General features: G+C 35.6%; 1 protein-coding gene across 1 annotated transcript in view; it reads right to left on the bottom strand.

Moving 5' to 3' along the window:
• ANKRD17 (ankyrin repeat domain 17) overlaps window positions 1-27,610 on the bottom strand; it is a 167,154-nt gene extending 139,544 nt beyond the window's left edge. The window contains exon 1 of the mRNA XM_010839078.1: window positions 27,545-27,610. The gene's annotated coding sequence lies outside the window, so the exon portion shown is untranslated. The remainder of the gene's footprint in view (window positions 1-27,544) is intronic.
• Window positions 27,611-27,621: the final 11 nt, after the last annotated feature.

Raw genomic sequence — 27,621 nt, 5'->3', positions numbered from 1 at the left:
TCATACAAAACTGATACGATATTTATTGTTTTTAGTGAATGTTCACCTCCCAAATTTGTCTGTACAACATTTCAAAAAGAAAAACCAGTACATATATAATGGGAATAAGTTCAATGTTTTCGGGTTTTGTTTCAAATAGGCTAAATCTATTGACAGTAAAGCACTCTCAATTTGGTGAGCAATACATTAAATGTCCTATATTTAAAAGGAGTAAGTATCTACTTGCAAAATAAATACACCGCCTCCCCAACACACACACACAGAGCCTACCTCCCTACCATCACTCCACAGACACAGTGGTGGGGAGAGTAGAGAGGATGAGGACAAAACACAAATAACAACGAATGACAAGCCCAAACCCAATCTACTACCTTTCTAAAGGACAACTATTCTACTCCAGGGGACATAACAAACAGTTCCAGGTCACTTACAATAGTACCAAAGGCATGGAAGATAATCAGGATGTAAAAACTATCCAGGCAACCTTGCAATCTCATCTCTCTGGTTGTTTGACGGTCTGGAGTTGCTGGCAACAAGCTCCATCAGTCTGCTTTGTCACAATGCCTATTACCACTCTGCTGTTCCTGGCCTATCTGTTCACCACAAATCTTGAAAGTTCCGCCTGCACGCCAACTGCTGCAAGTACTCTTTCAGATTCATAATCCATCTCCTAAGAAATGTATTACATTTCAATTGTCTGTGTTCTCAAAAAACTAGGCCAAAAATTGCAAAGCGAGGTCCCTTTTCCACTAATCTGATCCTGACTAGAGATAGAGAATCTTCAGGGGTCTTCATAAAAGGAAAATCTCAGAGCATAATTCTGACATTCTAAAGTTTCCAAGGTGGATCTACAGACAGAATCCGAATACAAGCACCCTCATACATACACACATATATACTTAAGTATATATGTGTGTGTGTGTGTGTGTGTGTGTGTGTATAAATACTGATTTCATTCACTGTAACTGTGACTCTTTGGTCATCAGGAGGATATCCCACAACATAGCTATGTTAGAAGCAATGTTACCATTACTTTCAACTTCTCTCACAAATTTCAAATATTTAGTTTTACTACCAAATTGCCAACAAAAACTAACACAATATAAGTAAATGGAAGTTAATATTTACAACTTTTATGTGTGTAACAGATAAACATTAGCATATTTTATGAAATTACTACCATGTTTTATGAAAGCAAACTTAACCCACATTCATATCTTTCCAAAGGTCCCTCACCAATCGACAATTTCCATCCTCTTCAAGAACATGTATCATAACATCTCTCTGTGAAAGTAATTAATAGTTTAAATGGTAGCCACTGAAAAACTAATAGCTTACAAAGTGTTTAAAAGTGTAACAGAACTGCCAAATATATTATGTTCAGGTAAACTCTCTTACACAAATTCCCCGATTTCCAGTATAATGCTTCGTTTTAAAAGTACTTCTCATAAAATATTTTAAGAGTATATATTTGCATAAGTTGATTTTTTTTTTTTTTTAGAACTTCAGCTTGCTTAGAAAACTACATGTAATTTAAGTAGAATCATTATAATGTACATAGGTCTTAGGGTCTTTTGTATTTTACACTTTCAATACTTAAAGACATATAATAGCATAGGATTTTATAATTTTAAAATCAAATACGAAAAACATACAATTAGAAATACGCTTCCCAAAATATATTTCTGATGCAACACTCCTAAAATTAGGCTTTCAAAAAACATTTTACGTATGTACAGTATGAACAGGAATGCCAACCTATCTTTAAGTTGAAGTGGTATCAAAATAAAATTAATTCCTTCACTCAATAAGCATTGTCCAGTCAGGGACATAAGACCCATCTTTAGAAGGATAACAAAGGCCATTTCTATTCCCATCTTTCAACTCTTCCAGTTCTTCCAGAAGATAATCATGTCTCCAGTAGCTGTAGCTCTCCCTGATCACATGACTTCCTTCTTATGAACAAACCATGCTTCTAATCCCAGTCTTCAGTATGCCAGAGAAAATGTCATTTTATTTAGGGCCATTGGTGGGAAGGACTCAAATTTTTCTAATACATCTAAATTTTTAACAAACTTTTTAACAATTTTTAAAATTTAAAATTAAAATCTAATACATCTAAAATTTTTAACAAACTCATGGAAATGAGTCCAGAATTGACATATAAAATCAAGAGGGAAAGTCAGTGAAGAAATACTTATGCATCTTACGTAAAAATATTCATATATTCTATGCAACTCCCCAAATTCCTGGAATTAATTTCATGTGTCCAGTATTTCCACCTCACATAGTTTCTAATAACTATGTGGTCCTGGACTGTTACTTTATAAATAAAAGTATCATTATCTAACTAGGTAAATACAACACATCTGCAATGTTTTCAATATTATAAATATGATGCATGAAGGTGCAATTTTTAAAGATACAAAGGCTGCAAAGGCACAAGATAAACAGTAAATCTTTTTGTTACTTGCCTGCAATAAAATAGCAATACATTGTTACATTGTTAACTGATTTGTAGTATGATTACAAGCTTAATTTCAATATCTGTTAAGTTTGTTACTTGACTTCTGTTTCTTATTAATTTTTATGTGTTATCTATTTACCGCCCACTGAAGAAATGAACACTGACTCTTTCTTTGTTGCCCTCTATCTCCCAATTTTAAGGGTTATAACATTTTTTTATTATGAAAGTTTATAACTATACTCCTTAACTATTTCACAACTATAATTAAATCTATTTTATATATTTTCTAGGTTGATTCTAATGGCACCCCACTCCAGTACTCTTCTTGCCTGGAGAATCCCATGGACAGAGGAGCCCAGTGGGCTGCAGTCCATGGGGTTGCCAAGAGTCGGAAACGACTGAAGCGACTTAGCAGCAGCAGCAGCAGCAGCAGGTTGATTCTAAAAACTAAAAATTAACTGCATTTATAACATGACTAGGTAAATACTAATCCCTGAAGGAAATGCAATTTTATATCATTTAGACATTACTGGTTGAACAAGAAGTGTCCATGTAGTCTAAGAATTTTCTTCTAGTTTTCTTTAGTTCTTTTTGAAGGTCCAAGATTGCCACTATAGCTACCAGTTTCTTCCCCTGACACTTCCCTACTACCGTATCATCTATCTCAGATTATATTTTCCATTGTATAATAATATCTCAAATATAGTTATATAAGATACATAGTTTTTTCTCAGGGTAAAAATTTACTTGTCTTCACATGATAAATAGTACAGTATAAAAAATTTAGGTGCAAATCTGCTGCTGCTGCTGCTGCTAAATCGCTTCAGTCGTGTCCGACTCTGTGCGACCCCATAGACAGCGGCCCACCAGGCTCCCCCATCCCTGGGATTCTCCAGGCAAGAACACTGGAGTGGGTTGCCATTTCCTTCTCCAATTGATGAAAGTGAAATGAAAAGTGAAAGTGAAGTTGCTCAGTCGTGTCTGACTCTATTTTTCCCTAAATGGTGAAAATACTGCTTGTCTTCAAGCATTCAGTATGGCTCCTAAGATTTCAGTTATTGGATTTTCCATTTTTTATTCCCGCTCTCTAGCTGTAACTGAGAATTTTCTTTTTATGTTAGAGTTCTGAAATTTTACCAGATGTGTCTAGATGTACGTCTTTTTTCATTCATCCTGCGTGGTACTAGATGGGCTCTTTTAATCTGAAATTTTTTATCTTTCTTCGGCTCATGAAATTTCAATTATTTCTTTCAGTATTTGTCTCCTTCCCACTTTCTGTACTTTTTCTAGAATTAATGTTTACAGATGTGAAAACTTTGTGATATATTTTCCATACCTCTCCATTTTTCCAGATCTTTTTTTCTTTTGCTTCATATCTAAAGTTCTTCGTCTTTAGTGCAAAATCAATAACCCAGTCTTGATTAATGCTAAATTGTTATTTAACCCAATCATTAACATTTATCATTGTAATTTTCAAAATCTTTTCTGCTTCTCTGCCACTTTTTCAGTGAAACTCTGATTAATCATTGCAACATGTTCTTAAATCTTAGTAAAATATGTATTACATTTTTTTTTCTTTGAAGTTTTCTTCGGAATTTTATCTGAGGTCAGTTGTTCTTTCATTCCTCTTAATCGTCTTCCATCTTGATTCTCCTCAATTGTTTATTTATACTGGCTTATAAAAGATTACTTTTGGCTTTCTCTGATGTTGTTCGGACTTGTTTTTGCAAATGGTGTCTCACTTAAATGGGAGTGTGATACCATTTAAGTAGTCAGGGCATACAGATAACCAGGCACCCCAGAAAGGTACCTAAACAAGAAGTCAAGCCTGCCGGGATCCACCAAAAGTGCTTTTCTCTGAAGAAGCAAGCTTCAGTGCCTCTGCTACTCTCTCAGATTCCAAGATCTCAGATGTCCTACTGAACTGTTAGTCTACTTTCTTAAAAGAGAACAGTTCTTAGACTTCAGGCCTGAGGGCAGGCACCACTGCCACCAGAGCTGTTTAGACTGGAGGAAGGGGAGGATGGAGGTCCAACTAACCCAGCACTCTGGCAAGTAACTCTTTAAAAAATTCCTGATTATTACCCAATTACTACTGTTCTCTGTCCTTGTTGACTCCAAGCCTGGAGCCTTTCCAAGGTTCCCCTAGGAAAACCTGAGCTTACCTCTGGTATCTTGAGTTCCAGTTTCCTTTGAGATTTTGCTGTCAATGCGATCTCGTGAGCTTTCTATCTTCTTCAAAATTTCTGGTCCTCTGATGGTACCTGTAGTGGACTGTGAACTGTAATTTTACTATTCAACATGCTTTATCCCCGGCCCACCTTTCTAGTAATATAATCCCTCATGTCTGTGGGGAAAATATTTCATGTGATTTGGGTAGAGGTGAGTCTTCCCAGCCACCACTGGCTAGAATATCCCAGCCCCCTCTCCTTTGGCAGCCATCTTTGCCTAGCTGAAAATAAAACTAATTCAAGAAGAAAAGGGAGAGTAAAAATGTTGTGAGAAAACCAGTACTGATAATATTATTCAAATCTGGACTTATCTATGCCTAAAGTTGGATCTTCTTCCCTTCTTCCCCACACACATCTGAGTACACACAAAGTTCAAGAGCTAATGAGGTTCTTTTGCTTCTCTTTAAGGTAGTTTGACCAATGTAATAATATCTGTTTCTTGCTTTCAAAACTGTGGTTTAGTTCAATCTTTAAATAACCTAAGTGGGATGCTGGGAACAAAGAAAGTTAAAGGAATGCTATCAATGCACCATATTTAAAAGAAAAGACAAAAATTGTAAAATAAGCCGGAAGAAGTCAAATTAAAATTTACAGTTTGGTGTTGAACATAGAATGAGGAAATAGCTATAAATATTAAGTATATCTTATCATTCCCTAAGACATCTGTCATACCTATAGGGGGAAGAAAGGCAGATACAAAAACCAGTTATCTCTCAACAGGTTTTTCCCCTGAGTTAAGATTCAAATGATTTCAAAAAGAACAAGGAAGGAAAATTTTTGGTAGTGATTTATAATGTTCTAATCTATTACATCCCCAAAGAAAATCCTTTGAAAGGTTATATAGTGTCAATTTCTAAAAGAAAAATTCTTTATCTTTGACACGATTCTTTGGGGAGAGGTATGGAAGGAGTTGTTTACTGTTTAATTTTAGAGATGATAAAAAGCACAGAAGGTCATTGATCTCAATGGATGAAAGATGAAATCTGGTACTCTTCAGCTAATACAAATAATCCAAGGTTCAAAGACCTATGTCTCAAAAGTTTATCCTACTGAAAAATCTGCAAAATATTGTATGAATATATTTAAGTACATGTGAGGGAGCACAGGTCCACAGTTTTCATCAGAATCTAACTAAAATCCAGGAGCTATAAAAGGTAAAGAAAACCGCTCCTGATTGTAAAAGAACAACGAGGACTTAATTCAAATATTACATTTACAGTTAAATACAAAATTTCCAAGTAATCAATACCTCCAATACATAAAATAGTGTACTAGATGTTTACATTATCTCCATTCTTTAGAAAAAATTATTAGTTCCAATATGGATAAACAAAAGGAAGTTAAGTAGTAACTTTCCCAAAGTCACATAGTATTAAAGCAGGATACAAAAGCAAGTTTCCCACCTTGAATTAAATCTTTCTATACAATGCCCCCACCCCCTGCACCCCCTCCGCTCCAGGAGAAATATTAGAAAATAAAAGGCAATGGGTTATTTCATAATGGAATGTCATATTATGTTGGGCACAGAAATTGTCAGGTATTCACATGTCTAGGATTTAATGAAACTGGAATACCCTTCAATTAATATTTTTATGGAAACTTCTGCTTCTAGAAGTGAGGTCAAGAGACTTTAGTATTTGATTGAGATTCATGAATCTTAACATTCAAGACTCAATGAATGGGTCCTCTTGCTATTCTGTTCTTCTGAGCTCTGTGGGAAACAAAACGAAGTTTCTCATGCATGGAAGACAAAAAGCTGCAATACCAAGCCCATGTTTTTTATGTCTTGGATACAAGATAATAAGAGAATCTGGTGATAGGGCTAAAGTAGGTAAGAACTTCTACATATGGAACGACCTCCCACATACCTAAGACACATTAACAACTTAAAATATATTCCAGAACTAGGTTCTGACTAAGAGAATTCAGTATCAGAGTTTGGGTTGTAGCCAGAAAGCTGGGTCAAACAGTGGAGAGGATCTCAAACTGGGAGATGGTAATACTGGGCAGAGTAAGAAAAGCAAAGCAGGAAAGGTACAAATGAAAGACCAATCCACAAAGCAAGTTAGGGCTATGTTTTAAAGATTCTGAGATTTAAGAAAACAGTATAGTCAGATTTTTGCTTTATACTTTGCCATTTTATCTAGAACCACTGAATCACCTGCTAAGCTTACAGCAGAGAAGTCATCAAAATATGGTTTGCTTCATCATTCCCAGAAGAGCCGATAAGAATAAGAAAAGGATGCTGCATTTCCCATTACTCTTATCTCTCCCTCTTTATTAACAGTATGGTTAAGCAGTAAAAAAATATTAAATTCTAGAGGAACTGAAGAATATATTCTATTTAAGTACTAAAGATCTAACGAATTCTAAATATAATCCTAAAAGATCATCTAACCCATACAACTATCATTTGTAAAATCTTCACTACAGAATTGGAGAAGGGAATGGCAACCAACTCCAGTATTCTTGCCTGGAGAATTCTATGGACAGAGGAGCCTGGCAGGCTACAGCCCATGGAGTCACAAAGAATAGGACATGACTGAGTGACTAACACTTCACTACAGAATCCCACTTCCTATGCTAACACTGACTCCACCTAAAATAAATTAATCCACATGCACAATTACAGCCAAAGAGTTTTACTGGCAATCTATGAATTAATAAAATAATCAAATTAAATGGAGTTAGGAAAGAAAATAAGAGAGTCAAAATTTTTTTAATTACAGATTTTAAATTGTACTTTTTAAAAATAGCCAAACATACTACTAAACAGTAACCCAATTCACAATGCTCTCCATTATTCCTCAAACCTCAGTTTTAAAAACTAGTATTTATGGAGACTGTTATAGTTCACAAATGTTTTGACACAATCATCTCATCTGACCCCCCACCCAAAAGAAGGTATTATGATGTCCCTTTTATGTTAGGCTCTGAGATTCAGCTTGCCTATCACACTTACTTGACAGCATGAATTAAGACATGTGGTAAGTCTAAGACAGCATACTTCTCACTTCACATCTTAACAACTTATCTACAAGTTATGTATTTTGATTTGATGTTCCACAAAAGGTACAGAATAGTATACTATTCACTCACAATCTATGAAATCCATCTCAGGATCACATGAATTTTGCTAAAGATGGACTCAGGGAAATAACAAAATGTAACAGAACAGAGCAACGTTAACTATACTCCAATAAAGTCTTTTTTTTAAGGAGGTGGGGTGCGGTTCTATAATATGGTGTTCTAAACAACTCTTAAACGTACCAGGACTATTACTGTTGCTGCTGCTGCTGCTGCTAAGTCGCCTCAGTCATGTCCGACTGTATGTGACCCCATAGACTGCAGCCCACCAGGCTCCTCCGTCCCTGGCATTCTCCAGCAAAGAACACTGGAGTGGGTTGCCATTTCCTTCTCCAATGCATGAAAGTGAAAGTGAAGTCGCTCAGTCGTGTCCTACTCCCAGGGACCCCATGGACTGCAGCCTACCAGGCTCCTCTGTCCATGGGATTTTCCAGGCAAGAGTACTGGAGTGGGTTGCCACTGCCTTATGTATAATGACCCAGAGGTATGTCATAAATTAGAAAAAGACGTCATTCACACAGATCTGTAAATAAGACCTAAATACAAGATTAAATGAGCTAGTGAGTTCTATAATTTATACCAAATATCTCTTGAGCCAATTATTAGGGAGATCAGGGAACAGAAGGGAACCAGTGACCTATACCAGTTAAAAAAAAGCAGACGTTGATGTGAGACTGCTCATGTTTATATTCTATTTCCATCATTTACTGTGACCTTGAGCAAGTTATTCTTTTCCTTGATTTTTTTTCAACTACAAACTGTGGATAATAGTATTATCTACCTCTTAGAGTTGTGAGGATTAAATAAGACACTACACATAATTATAGTATATAGTAAGCACTCATTAAAATATTAGTTATTGGGGTTATAATTACCCAATGTTCTAAGTGTTATGAATACTTTCAGGAAAGAGGTGATATTTTATCTGTCTCTTAATGGATAAAACATTTAACAGAGAATGACATCCACAGAGACTAGATATCAATGGGGCTTGTAACCCAACATATGACATAGCACATTCTAAAACATACTAAACCACTAAAAACCCACTGTAGTTTAAAATACAGAGCTCATTCACATAATAAAATGTCAGTTACAGAAACAGACCCATGTACCTTTGGTCCGGCACTTTCACCACTGAAATATATCCTAAAATACAAACATACACAGACACAGATACATATCAAAAAGAATCCACTGCAGTATTATTTGTAATGGAAGAACACTGGACAAAAACAAAACACTGGGTATAAACACTCAACAAAATCAGGGAAGTCATGATACCTGACAAGGGAACATTTCACAGCCATTACGAGGAATAAGATAATCAATATGTGCATTTACACTGGAAGAGTCTATGATAAGATTATTAATTTTAAAAAGAAAATTTCAGAATATCTATATAATGACCCCCTTTATATAAAACAAAAATTTGCTTACACAGATACATGTGAAGATATATATGTGCAAATACATATAAAGCCATGAAATGTACACACTTAAAATTTATACCTTGGGGGGCTTCCCTGGTGTCTCAATGGTAAAGAATTCACCCATCAGGAAGATCCCCTGGTGAAGGAAATGGCAACTGACTCCAGTATTCTTGCCTGGGAAATCTCATAGACGGAGGAGCCTGGTGGGCTACAGGCCATGGGGTTGCAAAAGAGTCAGACGTGACTTGGTGACTAAAATCTATACCTTGTGCTACAGAAGAAGGGAGCTTTGACTCATACTTTATCTTCCTCTACTGTTTAAATGTTTACAATTTATACTTACTACATGACTTAATAAAAACAGAAAGAAGATAATGCATACTCAGGGCTCTGTAGTGACCTAAAAGGGAAGGAAATCCAAAAAAAGGGGGATGGGGGAAGAGGGAAGAAAAAAAAAAGTGATGTATGCATACATATAGCTGATTCACTTTGCTGTACAGTAGAAACTGACATAGCAGTATTAGGCAATTATACTTCAATAAAAAAAAATAGAAAAAGATGAAAAAAAGATAATGCAATCTCCCTTTAAGATTCCACCAACATTAAACAAACAAAATAAACATCAGTCACAGTTTGGCTGCATACTTGGCTGCATACTTCAGCCAAGGTTTAATTTAAAGGATTCAGTACAATTAAGACTTGTCTGTCTCAGGTCATATAGCAGTTCTTCTATTTTGGCATTTCCTAAATAGCAACTGCATAAGTATTACATTATTCCTGGCTTACTTGAAATATATTTTTAAAATATTGAAACAAAACTAAAGAACACTAGAATGATAATGCAAGAGAACTAAAACACATCCATAGTTTCTTGATCCTGCCCTAAAAGTGTATGGAGGTGTTCAAGTTCAAAGGCAGCATATTAAGACTAGCAACATCACAAATCAGTAAGAACATGGTATAGATCCGGTGAGCTTCCCTGGTAGCTCAGCTGGTAAGGAATACAGCTGCAATGCAGGAGACCCCTGTTTGATTACTGGGTCAGGAAGATCCCCTGGAGAAGGGATACGCTACACGCCAGTATTCTTGGGCTTCCCTGGTGTCTCAGATGGTAAAGAATCCGCTTGCAATGCAGGGAACCTGGGTTCAATCCCTGGGTTGGGAAGATCCCCTGGAGGAAGGCATGGCAACTCACTCCAGTATTCTTGCCTGGAGAATCCCCATGGCCAGAGGAACCTGGTGGGCAAAAGGTCCTGGGGTCGCAAAAAGTCAAACACGACTGAGTGACTAAGCACAGCACACTGGATGCTGGTAGCTTCCCCGGCAGCTCAGTAGTCCATGCAGTCATAAAGAGTCGGACACGACTTAGCAACTCAACAACAACATAGATGCTGGTGCTGAAAGGACCTTTACTTCTTCAGCAGAAATTTGGAAGAGAGGGAGGGAAGAAAGGAAAGAAAGAAGCCAAGCCGGCTTACAGGAAGAAAAATATACATACATACATACATATATATACACACACATGGATTTAAAAAGACCACTAAGTAAAGTGCAAAATAGGGAAAATTACTTTGTTAACCATAAAATCCTACGGATGTTAGCTACTTACTAAAAAGTACAGGAAACTGCTTAGTGTTAACAACTAATTTTAAGGACCTTAAGCTTATACAAATGTAATACATATAAAGATGCACGTACTGAGCAGGTATAATCCAGTCTATTGTTCTATTATTTAAATATATGAAATGACAGATGATGAAATAGCTAAATTAATTGATTAACTATTTGGAAACGTAAGACTAAGTTCCTATCTTCCTCCAAAGTCAATATAAATTCGAATCACATGAATTAAATGTAAAATTAAGAGGCTCAATAGCCAAGAGGTAGAAGCAACTCAAATGTCCATCAATGGATGAATGGATAAAACAAAATGTAGTATATACATACAATAGAATATTTAGTCCTAGAACGGAAGGAAATATTGTCATATGATACAACATGGATGAATCTTAAGCTAAATGAAATAAGCCAGTCACAAAAAGACAAGTACCATATGATTCTACGTATATGAAGTATCTAGTCAAAAATCATAGAAACAGGAAGTAAACATTGGCTGCCAGGTACTGGAGAAAAGGGAAATGGAAAACTGTTGTCCAATGAGTATAGAACTTCAGTTTTACAAGATGAAAAAGTTCGGCAGATCTACTACACAACAATGCGAACGTATATAACATTACTTAGCTGTACACGTAAATGGCTAAAATAATAAATTTTATGTTGTATTGGTAGCCACAATTATTTTAATTATAAAAAATTAAGAAGTACACACTAAATTACTTAAACCACTAAACAATTACTTAACTATAAAGAGATCAAATAAAGCACTTGATCAAACTTCTAGCAGCTCAATGGCAAAACAGTTAAAAATAAAACATGTAAGGTTAAAAGTAAAAGGCTACATATAAATTAAATATGTAAAGCACAATTTTTTTAAGACTGATGTAAGACTGAAATTATAGTTTCTCCCAATAAGTTTAAAACTCTAATATGAAATGAATAATCTCCATAGAAAATACAAATTAAAATGTTAATAAAATAAAACCCAACAGAATGTTAAAACTACATCATATTTCAAACACAGTTTAATATTAGTAAATTTATTATTGCAATTCACTATATGAATAGCTTGGGAGGGGGAAGAAAGAAATAATTATCTTTTCAATAGATGTCAAAAAAGCATTTGATAAAATTCAGTATACCTTTTCTGATACTATTTAGTAGGGTAAGAGAAAGAGATATATTAAATTTATAAAGTGAAAGTGTTAGTTGCTCTGTTGTGTCTGACTCTTTGCAACACCATGGACTGTAGCCCACCAGGCTTCTCAGCTTCTCTGTGCATGGAATTCTCCAGGCAAGAATACTTCAGTGTTTAGCCTTTCTTCTCCAGGGGATCATTCTGATTCAGGGATCGAACCCAGGTCTCCTGAATTGAACCACCAGGGAAGCTCATAAAGAATGGAGTATGTGTATGCGTGCATGCATGCTCAGTCACTCAGTTGTGCCCAACTCTTTGCAGCTCATGGACTGTAGCCTACCAGGCTCCTTTGTCCATGGAATTTTCCAGGCAAGAATACTGGAGTGTGTTGCCATTTCCTACTTCAAGGGATCTTCCTGACTCAGGGATCGAACCCATGTCTCCTGCGTCTCCTGCTTTGGCAGGAGGATTCTTTACCACTAGCGCCACCTAGGAAGCCAAAATTAATATAGGATTATACTTGAAGACCAAACAGCACTTCCATTACAAGGGAAAGATAAAGATAGCCTATATTACTTTTATTCAGCATTTTGGGAGTATTCGAAACTGATGCAATAAGAAAAGAAAAACCACAGATGTACATACTAAAAAAGAGAAGACAATCATTATTGGACTCAACATAGCATTTTAGTCAAAAAAAAAAACTGACTTAGACGAATTAAGTTCAGTGGCCATATACACAAAGATCAAAATATTAAAATCAATATGTTCCTAGACTCCAAAAATAACTAAATTAGAAAGGGTAACAGAAGAAAAAATACCATTCAAGATAGCAATAAGAACTATAAATAATCTGGAATAAACTCCACAACAAATGTGTAAAACTTACATGAAAACTGTAAACTTTTATTAAACATAGACAAAGGACCTGAAAAATACAGGCATGCTATATTTTCAAGATAGGAATGTTTCGTACTATACATCTATCTCTCCTCAAATTAATCCAAATTTCAATGTATTTCAATCAAAATCTCAATAGGCATATTCAATGGCAATTTACAAAAGCCATCTGACAAGTTAAACACACAATATCCCAAATTCTTGAAGATCAATATGGAAGAATTGCCTCTAAGACACGTTAACACATTAGGCTGAACCACAGAAATCATATTTTTGATGACTTGTGATGTACAAAAAACAATTTCAAAAGGTGCAACCTAACAGCTAAAATTGATATGGACATATGAATAAAACAAATAGCTGTTAGGAATTTGGGGATGTTAAAACACTTCAACTCCCCCCACTCTTACTACCCACAAATTCCTTTTAAAGTGGTAAGAAACAGATATGAGTCCACTGAAGTATTTAATACTAATAAAGCTTTGTCAAAGAGCAACAGAGCTGTCTATTTCTCACCCCAGTTAAATCTACCCAGGTACATACAAAAAGCTGAAATGGAAGGTGGAAAAAAGTAGGGGAGAAAAGTTCCTGCAAACAATCCTGTACAGAGAAGGATATATAAGGTGAAACCTAAAAGATGAGAAGAAATGAAGGGCCAAGTGAAGACCATCCTGGAAAGAAAGTAAATAGACCCCAAGTGAGAAAGTCCACATGTTCTAAGAAAAAGGTCAGTGTGATTAGCATGCACTGAAAGTGATACAAAATGAGGCTAGAACAACAAGGAGTAGGCATATAAAACCTTACAGCCAAGTTAGAAGTTTGGGCTTTAAGAGCAATGAGAAGTCAAATGATAATTTACATTTCAGAAAGACTAGCCTAAATGTTGCATGAATAATAAGTGAAATATGGTAGACAAGAGAAGAGAGCAAGATCAAATTAGGAAGCCGCTATATGAAGTCTAAGTAAGAAAACAGCAAGTGCCAAGGTAATGGCAACAAAGGTGGAGTGTGGTAGGAAGTTTCAAGGTATAATTTGGAGGTCTTATGTCCAATACCCTTTCCCTTCCCATTCTCCTACATCACCTTTTTGGCAACAGAAAGTCACTTTGGGAAACCATTTCATGAGGTTCAAGTGGGAACAACCTCTCCTTGTCCACATCTTAGATGGAGTGGAAAAGACATGATGGAAGTCTGAACAAAACTCTTCTTCCGTAGTTGAAGTTGCTGGTTCAGGAATGGACATGTGACCCAAGCAAGGCCAAAAAGATTATTTCAGGAACCAGGAGTGACTTTTTTTTCTTATATTGCTAGCCATAAGAACAATGTAATCCTAAAATTATACTTATATAAGACGTTAATTATCTTCAATATCCACATTCCCTTTTTTCTTTTAGTAAAACACTTCTCCCACAAGTTATATCTGGCTATAATGGACACAGAGCAAGAGCTAGGTCTTAGGTATAGATGCATAACTAAGCTCTGGCCAATAGGATATAACATGAAGTTATGTTTGCAATTTCTTGGTCAATTCCTCAAAAGGAAGTTATCTGTGCTCATTTTTCTATTTCTTATTTCTCACAGGCTATGCATTAGTTTGCTAGGGCTGCCTTACAAAATATATAGACTGGGTGGCTTGAACAACAGCAGTTTATTTTCTCACAGTTATTAAAACTAGAAGTCCAAGATCAAGGTGCCAGTAGGCCTCTGAGGCCTCTCTCCTTAGCTTAGAGATGGCCATCTCACTGTGTCCTCACATGGCCTTTCTCTGCATGCACACATCCCTGGGGTCTCTTTTTATGTCCACAGTTCTTCTTATAAGGATGCCTGTCAGACTGGATTAGAGAACATCCACATGACCTGACTTAACTTTAATTACCTTTTTAAAGTTATATTCTTACATATAACCATATCCTGAGATACTGGGGGTTAGGGTTTCAGCATGAATTTTGAGGAAATACAATTCAGATAATAACAGGATGAAACATGAACATAATGCTGGTAAGCCAATGATCAGACCTTGTAGATGAAGTTAACACTCTAAGGCAGAGCTGTTCAATAAAACTTTCTGTGAAGACAGAAAGGTTCTAGACCTTCATTTTCCAATATGGTAGCCACAAACGCTCATTTAATTAAATAAGATTAAAAATCCAGACTGTCAGTCGTAGTAGCTACATTTCAAGCACGCACTAGCCATATGTGGCTAGTCATTACCATACTAGACAGCACAGGTTAAGTGATGGTGTAACAAAAGATCAGAAACTTAAGCTACACAAAATGACCTGAAGATAGTGACTACCCCCAGGTTATCACATAATCTTCCTTGCTTGAACTTCATGTGTTTTGGAGTCTTTTTGTTCCAATAAGCTATCCTATACTGTAACTAATCAAAAATTTAGAAGTGGAATGCTGCGATAATAAATTCCTAAAAACTCTGATAAGGTTTAGAAGAACAGGTGGTAAGGAAGCATATTTCAGGCTGGGAACCTAGCAACCTCTGTTATGCAGAAGCAAAACCATTTTGTAAAACTCTTGCCTGCAATAATGAGTAAGGCAAATCACCTAACTACCAGGTATGGGGCTACAAGAAAAGCAGTTAGAAAAACTAAAAACACTGATGTGTTAGCTGTTTAATGAATGACTAGAAACAGCAACTCACCTATGAGTTTAAGCAGTTTGTAAGCAGAGATAGGGGAGAAGGCAATGGCACCCCACTCCAGTACTCTTGCCTGGAAAATCCCATGGGTGGCGGAGCCTGGTAGGCTGCAGTCCATGGAGTTGCTAAGAGTCGGACACGACTGAGCAACTTCACTTTCACTTTTCACTTTCATGCATTGGAGAAGGAAAATGGCATCCCACTCCAGTACTATTGCCTGGAGAATCCCAGGGATGGGGGAGCCTGGTTGGCTTCCATCTATGGGATTGCACAGAGTCGGACACGACTGAAGCGACTTAGCAGCAGCAGCAAGCAGAAATAGATATAAAAATAGTGCCACTGAGAGAAGATCTCTCTATAGCAAACTCTACCTGTAAGAGCCCAGTAATCTGGAGGTCTCTTGGGTTTGGGAAAGGCAAGTGTCTTGCAATTCCAAATACCACGAGTTAACTTTGTGACCTCAAAGATTCTTTGTCAGATATAGCAAAGATCAGGTAAAGAGTGCTGCTTTCCCACCTATGATGATTTTTGATGTGTCAAGTTGGTTAGGGAAAACTAAGAGGAAAGAAGGGCAACAGTCATTTTGTAAATACTTTCTCTCAGTTATTCAAACACTAGTCTAGGTGCTGCTCTTTGGGATTGCATGGGGGGATTTGCAGATATAGTTAAAGTCTCTAATAAGTTGATTGTTTTAAGCCAGAGTGATCACCTTTACTGAGCCTAAATTAGTCAGATGAGCTTGTAAAAGATTGGGTTCTTCCTGATGAGTGTGACTCCAAATACTAAGTCTATAACTGGTAACCCTTCGCTGGATATTTCTTTTCTAATTGCCTATAAACAACAGCTTCAGCATATATCCGCGGGTTCCAGCTTGGGTGAGCTCTTAACAAACTCCTTACCTTACAAATTTTATATTTGTTAGCCAGCCCTCAGAATTGTATAAGCCAATTCCTTGTATGCTCTTAATACCTACCTACCTACCTATCTACATACCTAACATATATAAATCTACTCATTCTGCCTCTCTGGTTAAACTCTGACTGATATGTCACCTGAGCTAAACATTTCAGATGCTCTCAAGGAAGCCAGGTAACACAGGGAGAAAGGAAAAAGTCTAGTAGAGAGAGGAGAATGAGCTGATTTCAAAAAATATAACAAAAAGAGATCTTCTGCTGTAGTTAGTATCACATGGTGCTAACTTAGAAATCAATTAAATAAATGTTTGAGTTTTACCATCAAACCACATTACTGGCCTATAAAACTCTATAACTGAAGTTTAAGTAACCCTGCAGCCTCTAAATGTATGCCAACTGGTATGGTGCTATAAAACTTTGCAATCTTAGGAATGTCACACTCTCAAATACCTACTACTTCAGATGCAGCAAAGGAGGATAACAAGAAAGAATCACCTAAGAACAAAGCCAAGGATACACACAATAGTCAAAAAGGCATTTCTCCTATAGAGAAAAACCAAGAATTTTATCAAGGATTTTATATAGCTGCCATCTGTCCAGTAGGATTTCATTATTACTATGGACCAAGGACTGTGGTCTACCTATTCTTTTCTTCTCCAAAGAAGCTGTTATTATGATTATCCTGTTCCTACTCACCACTGTACAATGGGTTGAGCAAAAGAAGGATAGATAATGTTGTTTATTTTACAGACACCTGGACTGAATTAAGGAGAAAAGCATTATGCAGACATCCTACACTGACCTATATGTAGTTTCCAGCTAGGACTCTGGATAGATTCTCTTGAGAAAGAAAACTACACATTGGAAGAAAGGTTTGTACAACTGTTAAGTGGCCAGAAGTTTCAGTCTGGTACTCAAGAAGGTTTAAATCGGAGACATAAAATTGAGTCATTAGCAACTGCATATATAAAGACACAAAATGAGATAAAAACACCTAAAAAGTGAGCAGATACAAGACGAAGAGGTCCAGGAAGAGCAATGTGGTACCAAATAACCAAAGGATATACAATGAAGGAGGTAGGAGCAAGCAGTAAGACCAAAAAAACCAGTTAGTAATGTAAAAACAGGAGCGGCTGGTATTACACCAGCAAAGAGAACAGTACTTTTTAAGAGACAAGGATTGGTCAACAGGGTCAAATGCTAATGAAACAATTAAATACTATATCCAAAACAAAATCCATGTATCTTTGGGGGAAAAATCAGAAATATCAAAAGAAACTATCTAAGAAATTTTGTTTAAATACTGGGGTAAAGAAGGTCTCTAGAAGTCATATTTCTAGAACAACTTATTACAAAAAAATAAAAAATTTTCTACATTGTAGAAATACAGTAAACTGATAGAGAATATGTGTAACAAATGACACCATGAAGGATTAATAGCCATAAATATAGATACAACCACATACCACTAAAAGAAAAAAAAATGCTAGAATAATAAGGATAAAAGAGGAAAATTTCAAAATAAATCCAAATAAAATATAACCATGAAAATTTGCTCAATGTCAACAGTAATAAGGAGAATGAAGACAAAACCAAAACACTAATTTTTATTTAACAGATTTTAAAAACTAAGATGATCAAATCCAATATCATTCTTAAACATTTTTGAAAGAAGTAAAACGAGAGAATTTATCAAATGTAGTACGTGAATAACTTCTCGCCCTCAAATTCCATTTCCAGGAATCCATTCCAAAGAAATACATTTGTAGTCAAAAATAATGTAAAAGGATGTTTGCTTCAACAATGTATAATATGTATAGCAATTTACTGAAACAGTCTAAATGTCTACCAACATAAAAGATCAAATAAACTACAAACAGCACACTATGAAACATTCATAAGTAAATGAGACCAAGTCAAATCTTAATATACTCGCAGACACACCCCTCAACACACACACCCACACTCACCCCTTCTCTCTCATTCACTTACTCTCACCAAGAAAGAAACTAAAACATTTGACATACACCAAACTAGCAGTGTTTACTCTAAGCGCTGGATAAAACCTTTATGTGTTAGAAGACTCTATTTTTTTTAAAGTATGCAAGTATCACTAGTTCTTACAGCTAAATAAGTATGTAATCATTACATGAAAACATCTCCTTAACTGATATGTTCTAAGAATGATCACAAATGAAACACAGAAGACAAAATGTGTAAGTGACAGCTCTGCTTTGTATAATAATTTGATTAATATACATGAAGAAAAAAGAATGCAAAGATGATTTCAAATAATAATGATTAATTCTGGAAAGAGGATTATAAGTGATTTTTGTATTTCTCAGATTTCTTTGATTTTGCCAAACTTTCAACAAATATCTGTAAGTTTCTACAAATATGTACACTTAATTATAGGAACTCAAAGCATCACTGACTCAATGGACATGAATTTGAGTAAACTCCAGGAGACAGTGGGGAACAGAGGAGTCTGGCGTGCTACAGTCAATAGGGCTGCAGAATTGGGCACAACTTAGGAAATGAATTAAAACAATTATATAAACACTGTATTTAAAATCTAACTTAAAAGATATTTAACGTTACATTCTGCACTCTCCTGTAATTCAATTTTTCATATTTTTACACATCTCTACCTGTAGCAACCATAAGCATATTAGTATAGCTACCTCTTTTCTTACAAAATCTTCAAGGTCAAATTAGAATGGATGATTCTTTGGTGTAATTTAGTAGTCTTGGACACTCTAAAAAAAGTCACATACAGATTTCATTGTTAAAAGAAAAAAAGAGCATAATACCAAGAATTAGTGAGTATTCTAAGAGACACACATGAAAGATATAGAGTCCACCCCACTGGTATGCAAAAACAGAACAATCTCTATAATGAAACCAATTCTAAAAGCAAACAGATACACTGAAAAATGTTAGACTTCCAGGTAATTACACAGGATTAAAAACATCCTCACAGTTTTTAATTATTATTAATTTTGTCTCAATGAGATTTAAATTTCATGAAGCTGGGAATAATGTCTCAGTGTTTCCAAAATCCTCATAATTCCTAAGTAGTTATGCTAGGTCTCAATAATGCATCTTAAAAAAAAACTTAGAAAAATATACTAATAGCGATACCTATCTTCTAAAAACCATAAAAAACACAATTCCAACACTGTGCTAAGTTTTCATGTATGCAAGTTTAAAAGTTTTCCTAACTATAATGCATACAGCTATGATTTTAAATATGGCTAACTCATATTCACTGAGAAGGAAATGACTGAGACTATTACAACATAGACTAAAAACAGCCACACATAGCAGATACACAATAAATGTTCGGCAAGTAAAAGAATTAACTCCTATACTGAATCTCACACCAGAAAGAACTACACTAGAGGCTTTGCAACAGGACTAGTTTTGTTATTAACTTCATATAAAAAACAAGAGGGAAACGTGGCACAGAGAAGGAAAAAGACAATATTGGGGGTCAAAGACAGAATTGGAAATAGACCTGGTACAACACAAACATAAGATTTCCTTTTCTTCTCAGGTTTCAGGTTTAGGGCAATAGGAAAGAAAAGGAATAGAACTTCATGTTAATATTTTTTTATTCCAAATTCAAAACTGACAACACCAATTTTTCTACAGATCTCTCTGAAATATTTTTCACTCAAAGGTTCTTTAATTGAAAAACAATTCACAAGGAAAAACCAGACCAAGAATTAATTTTAGGATAGGTCTTTATTTCTTCACTTTTCTTTTTTTCTTTTCTGTTCTGTTCTTTTATTGGGGGCAGGGAGGATTAAAAAAATGGAAGATTAAATGAGAGTAAATGATAGCTTGAGAGGAGAATATGCCCTGCTAGAGATGCGTAGCTACAAACTAGTTTCATATATTTGCCATGTTTAGTCTATACTTTCAAATAATCTCAAGAAATGAGTTTACTTATTTTCACAATTGAACTAACACTATCTAATACACCTCACATTTTCTTTATTTTGTGACTCTATGTGAGTTACTGGAGTAATGAGAATATAACTGTATAATCTGCAGTCCTCCTTGATCATGGAATCCATCCCCATCCAATCAGTTTTCAGCTCTCGCTCTAGAACTTGCCTAGTTTTGGTCATCATTTCATTTTCATGGTACAGCAGACAGAAATACATATAACCTATTTTGTGCAGTTGTACCTTATCATTATTTAAAATAAGAATTATGACTTTGGTTATCTCCAAAACCTTATTCAATCTTGTTCAACATTATACTGCACTTTTGCTGAAAAAGCAGGCTTTCTTTCAGACCATTTAATCAAAAAAGCTCATTTTTTACCTGACTCATATAACCCTATTTAACCTTTTTAATCTATTCTCAATAATCTTGTTGTCCATTTCCATCAGTACAATTCAACAATACCTGCATACTTTGAGACTTTATTATGTCAAAATTATTTATAAAAACAATAATATCGGCTCTACAAAGAATTCGTAAAGTACCGTGATCTTTACATTTTTTTCTACTTGACCCACTTTTATCTCTAGCTTCACCCTGAAAGAAACTTAAAAAGCCAACTCAAAAAAGATCAGGTAATGTTTATGAGTTTTACAGGATGACAGAAGTCAACTGAAGTTATGCTTTCAATAATTAGGTCTATATCAATTTTTTCACAGCATTTTTGGGGAAGATAAAATTTCCAGCATGTCCCTTTTCAATAATTAAAACCCTAAATTACAAATCATGATAAAATAATACCTATAATGCTCCACAATTCCACTTGCACTTTGATTGGATAAAAATAGTTTCTAAAGACAAAAGAAAAAAAAAGTTAAATAAAAACACTAAGTCAGAAAGGGTATTTTGCTTCTGTGTGGCAAGTGGATAGGTACAACTCTACCATAAAGGTAAGGTTCCAGGGACTAGAAGGAGTATTCATATTTATCTACCACCTTCTATTTCCTAATGACTTGTTTTTTCAAAAGGTGAAAGCTGAAAGAAGTCAGATTTGGCATAGGCTACCATGGATGTTGGTGCCCCCTATCGGTCCTAACAAAAATATAAGTAGTATCAGTAGGCAGTAATTCACATATCATTATGAAGAGAAAATTCCTTCTCATCTATAATAAAGTATGGAAAAATTACAAGGAAGCTCATTACATCCACATTTCCTAACTCTCTAAATTATCCTTACAAAAATGCAGAAAAAACTACAGAGTGCAAACACACTGTTTCAAGGACCTGAAAATCGACCTCCTAGTCAACAGCTGGTTGACTTTGGCTGTCAGTAGAAGCAAACTAGCGAATAGTCCAGTCAATTTCTGGGAGTCAAAACATACTGCTTTGACGATTATTCCACATCGAAAATTTTAAAATACTAACTCCAATTAAGTTGGTGAAGTTAATGACGAGACTAAACTGAATAATTATAATCTAATAAAAGCATCTGACAGGGGTCCACCATAAATAGTTGCAACCAAGTTCTATAACCTTAAGACTTAAGATTTGAGGTCCCAAATATTTCCAGAGTAAGTGACTAAAGAAGATATATTTACAAACTATTTTTACTTCAGAGATCCGACTTCACCAAAACCTGACACAGGTATAACACACATGGTATAGTACGGTAGAATACAGTAGAGGTATAGAGATGCAGAAGACAAGGGTTTCTGTCTTCAGATCTGACAGAACACAGCAGACTAGATAAAAGCGTTTCATCAATTAAAAGGCAAAATATAAGGATTTAAAAGGAGAGTAGGCACAGTGTTAATTAACCAGGAAAACAAATAAATTTTGGATCTCCTACTTCACAACACAATTATGCCTTCTTCATTACCACATTACCTTAGAAACAAGTTTCCCAATTCTAAACAATCCATATAAATGCTTGCCTAATTTCCTACAACCACTGCAGTAAGAATGTTTCAGGAGGGAGGGAAGTCAAATGCTTCTCTGAATATGGTATCTAATGGAAGTTTTACACACATACTATAGGTGAAGGGAAGAAAAGAAAAAAAAAAAATATATATATATATATAAGCACCTTCAACAAAATCTTGAGTTTATTTAACTCCAAGGTATTCTTAGCTTATCCAGACCCCAACTTAACATCTCCTATTTAAAAGGAATTTTTTTTTCTTAGCTTAATAAAGATAACCTTGAAATGTTTAAGTCTTAAAAGGCAGGGAGAAGCAAAAGATTGCCAGTAGAGGAGGTGGTTTTCACTATAAAGCTTCATTATGTTAACTGCTAATTCTAAATGGTGAAAATGTGAATATACTTATCTGTGCTCTCTGTATTTCTCCTCCCAACCCACCAACTTTATAGAACAAGAAAAGCAATGTTCAGGGTAGGTAATTTGTCTTCAGTGACTACCTTACTACCAAAAAGTATGCTCCCCTATGTCATCTGAATTTATTTTAACTTTAGCTGATATGTCAACATCAGATAAAGTTGTACTCAACATCATACAGCATAACAGAGCATGTCAATATATGAATGAATAGGCAGGCTTTGAATCAAAGGTTAAGTTCCACTTTGCCACTTAGCAGCTATGTGGCCCTGATGAAGTTACCTAAAACCCTTCTAACCCTGTATCTTTGCATTTTAAATGAATATGATGAATATCCCCTCCCAACATCTGTATACCTCTCATACTTTATTCAGGATATACATTTAACCATTTGCTTTCACTCTCATACTTCCTCAAACTTTTATTTAATCATTGGTGCATTTTAAATCAGTGTGTCTTAAAATAGTTTTGCTCACTGTTACTTACTTAATACAGCAAAATTCCTCCTATATAATAGAAACTACAAACATTTATGAATAATGAAACAAATATGATGACATCATAGCACTACGGTGAAAATGGGAATATATGAAAACTAAATTCACTCATTTAATTCTCAAAACAATGCTATAAGGTAGAATCTACTATTATCATCATTTAAATATGAGGAAACCGGAGTGATATTAGGTAACTTGCCCAAGATTACAAATGTGTGTGATGGATCAAGGGTATGAATTCAAGCTCCATTCCTGCCCTTAACCATTACATTAGACTGGTACTGAATAATAGTTTGTATTATGCTTTCAAAATGTAAATCTCCCTAAGGTACTCGATTTGATAAATATAAATCTATCTTTAGGTACTTATCAGGCAATCAACAATCAATGTCTTGGTTTAAATGGCTTTCCCTTAATACCTATGAGCTCACTATTACTAAGAGAAGTAATTAAGTACTTGAATAATGTTAAAATCCAAATTTCAGTTATTGGACAGCCATGGATCCAAGAAGGAAGGAACTCTATACCTACTCTTGGTTTCCTAAATGAATTCTGGATCTTCCTTAGTTATTAGTTATTCACTGAAAAAATTTTTATTAAGTACTATGCTCAAGCAGAATAGGATACAAGATTAATTATAACAGAACCACTGTCTCAAAGATCTTACTATCTTATTTACAAATACTGCTTTGTCAATTAAGAGGTGAAACAGGGCAACAGATAAGCTTCTATGGGCTAATCTGGGATTCTACCATAACAACAGAGGAACTTGGCATTTTTCTACGAAAAAACTAACAACAAAAAAAAAGATTTGGAATTGAACTTGAGGAAATGTAATCTACTTCTGAAACAACCCTAGGTCTTTGATGTCTGTCTATAAACAGATGCTCCCTGGCCTTGCAAATCCTTTCAAAAGTGAATGAATAAGTTAAGTCCTAACTTATTTACTGGGCTCCCTTTGTATGAAATAGCTTCACTAGGTTTGTTACTTAAATTTAAAACCTCAAATTACCTACCAAATATAGATGGAATTCTGATCAACTCCTACTGTATTAAATTTTATGCATCTTTAACAAAAATGTTAACTTTTGAACATGAGTTCTACCTTTAATAGCAAGCTATTAAAGGCATCAGTGTCTGCTTTAGCAAACACTGATGCCATTCAATTACATTTAAAAATAGGTTCAACAGAATGTAATGTTGTTTATGAAATGGACTATCAACTCCTGCAATTTCCGTATTTTTTTCTTACACTATTCAAATTAAACTATTTAATTCATTTAATCCACTAGTCAGTAAAGAAGTGCATCAGAGTTTTTATGTTAGGAAATACATTTCCATCTATTTTCCATACTGGTCAGTCACTCATTGAAAGCTGAGAGAATTATTATAATTTTCAATTTTTGATCTAAGGTTTTGCATCAGATTGGGGAGGTGGGTACAGGAATATCTGAAGTTGCACAAATTATCTGCAACATGGTTATCCTATTCTGAAATACTGAAGAGAAAATCCAATTCTCAATATCCTACACTAACATTTAGAAAAAGTTAGATTCTTTTTCTTAAACATTCAAATAAAGCTTTTATTTAAATTGAATCTCCTTTCCTTCCAATGTTCCCTCTTTCAGAAAATATACAAAATATCCTGCTAGCATTTCAAAGTACACATAGATATTTTTTGTTATATTACCCTCCACTTTTTCAAGTTAAATAACTGCAAAACCATAACCTTTTGATGATTTTTATCTGAAGGAGAATCTCAAAGATGCAATCCATATTTTTCATCGTGTAGCAAATAACAGGATGACTTAGAGAAAGGACTTAAGTACAACTATCAGCCATTAAGATTTCCTAGCTTTGTAAAGTTAAAGTTCTGCTGACATGTCGATAAAATGGTAGTAAAACGAAAAACACTGCGCAACTCATCCATTTAGCTTATAGAGTACAGATAAATAAATAAAGCTAATCAAGGATGGAGGCAGGTGCAGAGACATACCGTATTTCTCTTTGCTTATCCTTCATCATGTACCTATATAGATTTATTTTTAATAGTTGTGCTTTCTTCCACTTGTTTTTCCTGACTCATCTCCATAACAAATGACAAACCCATTGTTTATACTGCTGGACAGAAGACAGAATAAAGCATATTAAAAATAAAGAAAACACTTCTCTAACTGATCAGTCAACATATATCACTATCTTCCAAGGAAAACCAAACCCAACTTACAAAACTAACACCACTATAAGCTTGAGCCTATTCTACATGATTTAATGAATTACTAAGTTTTGCTTATTAAGCCAAATTCCAATGGACAGAACTATCTAGAAATGTAAAGTTTAGAGACAAATAATATTTCAGTAAGTACTGCACTCAACTTGATATTAAGTTCCAAACCAGAGCTTGACATTTTGTTAGAGAATTTAAAATTTTAATAAAATATGGGTATTTTGCACAAGCTGTTTGACTGTGTTGGCTTGCAACGGACTGCCTATTTTTTGAAAGAGGTCAGGAGGGGGATACAGGGACTAAACTGTCATGAAAAGTATACTGGTCTGAATCATCACAAAACTTTGATTTCCACTTTTGTTGCTACCATCACTGTCAGTTGCCTCTAAAAAAAAAAAAAAAATTTGTTATCCTCATTTTTAAAATAAGAAGGTTGGATGAGATTATTTCTAAAATGTTTTCTCGTCTCTGTAAAAATAATGCAATTGAGGAGTTCTAACTACCATAACAGATTTTACTGGAAATAAGGATCCTGTTCCATCCTTTTTTCACTGTTTCATATGCAAGTTGAGCTACACACTATTCTGAAACATTCAACTAGGTCAATACAAAATCTATCAATACAAACCTACCCTTAGAATTCAGTAGGCTAAACAGGAATAGTAGCAAGTGCCCATTTTTTTCGTATACATACTTCCAACGATTACATCTCTTCAGATATAACTTCATTCAGTTTGAGGTAAAAGAGAATCTATTCTTCTACTAATAGACAAGTCTCAAATTCTTCAAAAGGTTATTTCTTTATTTGAAATTAGGGAACCCAACTTCCAATAATGCAATTTTCAAAAAATTGTATCAAAATAAGCCTTGTATCAAAATAAGCTGTTTGTGGAAGAGAATAAATGGCAAGTGGTACTTTTATATAATTTAGTTGTTCTCTCTTATAACTAAATTTATAATCAGCCTTTAAAAAGCGGTTTTCCTTCTGTTGCCTTAAGTTACAACTTCTTTCTTCAGATCGAGATTTTCTAGCTTCCATTTCAGGAAGCAGACAAGAGAGTTACAAAAGACCTGCTAACTAGTAAGGCCAACTCTTAGCTTGTTCTCAGTATGATATGTTTTACTGAGCTTTTGGTTAAATGCCTTCTTTGAAGAATGAGGGCCTGCAACGCCGCCTGTCTGTGAACCCAGGAAAAATTATAAACAGTTATGAAACCAGATCACTAGGACAGACCAAGAGGCCTTCTTCCTATTCCAACTCACCACAACCAAGCCTGGCTCCCAAGCAGCCTCTTAGGCTGCTCCACATTCTGTGAAAAGCAACAGGGCCTAGCTTAATTCTTCCTCACCAAGGAAGCATTTGAAAATGTATGAGTATGTACATGTAAGGATCAAATACATTTTTCATCCACTGAGTCATATATCAATGTAAATGGATATAAGATCCGTTCATCCAAAATCTTTGAGAGATCGAGGAAGTGAAGGTGACTTCAGCAGCCACAATTATGGGGGGGGTGGAGGGGCGGTGGGAACCTGCAGCAGAACAGTATGGAAAAGTACAGCTTCTCACGTGTCTCTCACATACACAAACACTGAGCTCTCAGTCCATTACAAGCTTGCCTCCCCCTCAAACTGCTCCCCTCCACCTCACTAGTGGGAGAAATCTACCAACCTCCTAATCGTTCCCCAAGAGACTCTCCTACCTATTATCTTACCCCTCCCGCTTTGGTCCCGCCCCCGCCCCCGGAGTAACAGGGCCCTACTGGCCTGAGGCCGACCCCGCCGAGTGTGCACACAGTGAATCTACCCAATTCCTTCCACCCCTAACCGTGTGAACCATGCCAGGGTAACGTGCTGTGCAGCAACTCTGTGGACTCTGCGGTCCTCCCACCCCCACGTGTCAGCTACCCTCCCCCACATGTCCACACCTCACGATTTCGGCCCGGGAAAGAAAGCGAGCGGTGTAAAGCCTAGCCCCGAAGACAGATCAAGCCCACAGGAATCTGTCCCCTCGCAAGTCCCCTCCCACCTTTGGCCCCGACCCTTTACACTCCCTTCCTCCCTTCTTCCTTTGAAAGCAGGCCCTTGCCTCAGAAACCTCTTCTTCCTCGTCGTCGTCGTCCTCTTCTTCCTCGCTGTTGTTGCTGCTGGTGCCGCCCCCACCCC

The sequence above is a fragment of the Bison bison genome, unplaced genomic scaffold (genome assembly GCF_000754665.1).
Source record: "Bison bison bison isolate TAMUID 2011002044 unplaced genomic scaffold, Bison_UMD1.0 scf7180017864110, whole genome shotgun sequence".
NCBI lineage: Eukaryota > Metazoa > Chordata > Mammalia > Artiodactyla > Bovidae > Bison > Bison bison.
The sequence above is the reverse complement of the archived record's forward strand: the minus strand, read 5'-3'. Positions and strand labels throughout refer to the sequence as shown.